A 3082-nucleotide genomic window follows, 5' to 3' on the forward strand; every position below is an offset into this window, starting at 1 on the left:
GCCTGTCCTCACTTAAGACTAGCAGGCCCCAATAAAGTGCTACCTCTGTACCAAGTTTTGCATAGAGAACATTAAGTAGCAATGGTAACCAGCAAAAATTGATAGAAACTAATTACTATGGGAATGGCAAAAAGGTCTCAAGATTCCCACCTAATTTTAGAATGTATAATTCACATAACTAGATCATTTATCCAAGTGATAAACATGATGCTTTGTGCTCGTAGCACATTTATATTGTTAATAAGTTCAAGCAAGCACTTGAAGAATTTCACTTAGGTTGCAAGTTAGGCTCAACAGCAATCAGAAAATCTGTCAACAATATTGGATTTTTCATTTACCTCACAGGGTAAAACTTTGATTATCATTATCATAGTTTGCCACTTCAGCAGCTGTGGACTGTAACAGAGGAATTACCTGTGACAAGATTAGGTCTTCAAAATCAGTAGGTTTATATTTATTTTCTCATGACTACGAAAGATGGGGTATTTAGTTGAACATAGGCTCAAGAGGGTACTCTTGGCAGTCACACTTACAAGTAGCAGATTTCCAGCAAGCCAACCAGAACACCACAGACACTTCCCATCCTCCTCCACACTTAACATACAACAAACAGGAGCTTGTTGCTCAAGCAAGAGCAGTGCATCAATTTGCATGGCTGAACATCCAAGTGCAGTACTGGAAAAGGGGTAAGGAGGCTTTTAATACAGATGAGCCTTCCAGCCACATTCATGTGAAAGATACAATCATGTAAGCACAACTTCAAAGTAGGAAGAAGGGGCAAGAGAGCAGAGCAGCTGATTAAACTAATTTTCTTCCAAGAGTAATGCTTGCCAGACTAAGGCATGACACCTGTCTTGTGTATACCTCAGGTACACATTTTTTCTTAGCCATTGCATGATCCTTTCAGGAATGTTGATTGGTTGGTTTGGGTTTTTTTTTTTCCTCAAGACAAACCCCAGAAGAGCAATAAAAACTTTAATGCTAAGTGCTATGTAGGTTAATACAACACCCCACTTAGTGGAATTAATTTTGCTATGATCCAAGGGAATTAACTGTACAAAACCTCTTACAGAGGCAAAAAACTTCAGTAAAAGCCAAATAAAGGTTCTCTCAGGGTGCGCTACACAGAACAGTTTCGGAAGGAAGCTACAGTATCATTTTACAGGCATTCAGATCAGCTTGATGATTCAGCCGCACACTAGGTCTGTGCAAGAAACGGGCAGCATTCAGCCAAATAAGTGAGCTGACATTGCACACCAAACTAGCACATGACTCTAGAATTAATACAATTAAAGATGGGAACATGCAGTAACTGACAAGAGTCTGTTTGACTAAAGAACGTTACTTCTGTGTTTGCTTTAAGTTGTTGGGAAATAATACCATAAATTACAAACGTAGTGATCTGTAACATTTGGAGACTAGGATGAAGACTGATGTATGCAAGTTCTCCCAGAGCAACACTGATAGAAGCCAATAAATGCAGTGGCTGGCACAGCATTCCCCTGGATGAAGGCATACAGAGTACACACCATTCTTCGTTCATTAACCACGTAATAGAAAAACTCAGGTTTCCTTGCCTGTTGAAAGTAAACCATTTCATTACTTATAGAAGATTGTACAGAAGGTTTATTATTCCTTTTTGAAAAGAACTTGCTTCAGATCTCCCTCAAACAGTAAGAAGTTCCTGTAAGTCAGTCTTTAATGCTTCCCTCTTCTAAGGACATCACTTTAGCAGAGAGCAGTTCCAACATCAAAGTTCAGTGAATGCCACTCTAATAACCAGAAATCAAACTGCTGAATCACCTTCTATGTTCAGAACCTATTTTGATTCTGGTACCACGCTGTGCCAGTAGCAGGCTGTAAGAAAGCAGCTGTTTTATATTTTGTCAGGGCACCACCTGAACTATAAACAAAGTAGAAAGCAGGTAGAACAAAGAACATCCATATAAGATCAGGCAAACAGAAATATGACACACCTGCAATTTCTACTAATCATTGGCATTCACATACCTCTCCAAAATAAATATATTTCACATATATTGACAACAAAGTTAAAATTCCATTACAGATCACACTTATCCTCTGATTTTACATTTGGCATTGAAAATATGGATATCAAATGCTCTGAACTCAATACATTTCAGAGTAAATACACAGCCTCATATTAAGAGGGCTGACTGAATTTGATACTGTCCTATATAATGTCCTGAATAATGACATTATGAATAATGCCATGACATTATTCCATATGACTCTAGATTCTGGAAATCATTTCATAGTCCTTAATCCCGCAGACAAGAAGGAAATCTTTGGTAACTATTTTCCACTGTTTTAGCATTACTCTGAATAATTTCCAGTTTTACTCCCCTTCCCTGGTAACTGTAAAGTGACAAAGTGAAAGAGGCAGAACATACATCTCCTCTTTTGAACTTGAGGAATGTCTGACAGGTGATTACCATACTGTTGACCATCAGATATTATTACAGATATTATTAGCTACAACAAATGCATGAAGCTCACATACAATAAATAAAGACCTCTGTTTCATATTTTCTGGGCATAAATACAAATATTTATTTTGCATATATTCAAGAGCAGAAATATCTACCTCAAACAATACAGTGATGAAAGACAGGTGGAAGACCAAATATTCTGCAACACATTTTAATAAATTTAGTTTCTCTCAAGTATTTTTATAACCTACACTTCCTATACTCCTCAACTAATTATTCATGCTTGCAAAATAAGGGCATATATTTTTGAAATCACAGTAATTCAGTGTCATTCTAAGATGCTGTACCAAATACAGTCTTATAACTTCTGCCAGTTTCTACAGGACCTGAAGCATGTTATACTTTCTTTATTTGCTACAAACTCAAGCTTAAACTAGCTGAATACATCTGTAGTAACACCCATGATACCATCCTTGTTAGCTTTAAACACAATTTTGACCACAGACTCTAAAACTGTTAGGAATCTGCTAGATAAGGGACAAGTTTAATCTCTTTTGAGTCTTGTTTAATCAGGTCTGATCTATTTTTTCTATCTCTGTAATTCCATTAATTTTTTTCATTACTAACTA

The sequence above is a fragment of the Corvus brachyrhynchos genome, unplaced genomic scaffold, assembly GCF_000691975.1.
Source record: "Corvus brachyrhynchos isolate BGI_N302 unplaced genomic scaffold, ASM69197v1 scaffold42, whole genome shotgun sequence".
In the NCBI taxonomy this organism is placed as follows: domain Eukaryota; kingdom Metazoa; phylum Chordata; class Aves; order Passeriformes; family Corvidae; genus Corvus; species Corvus brachyrhynchos.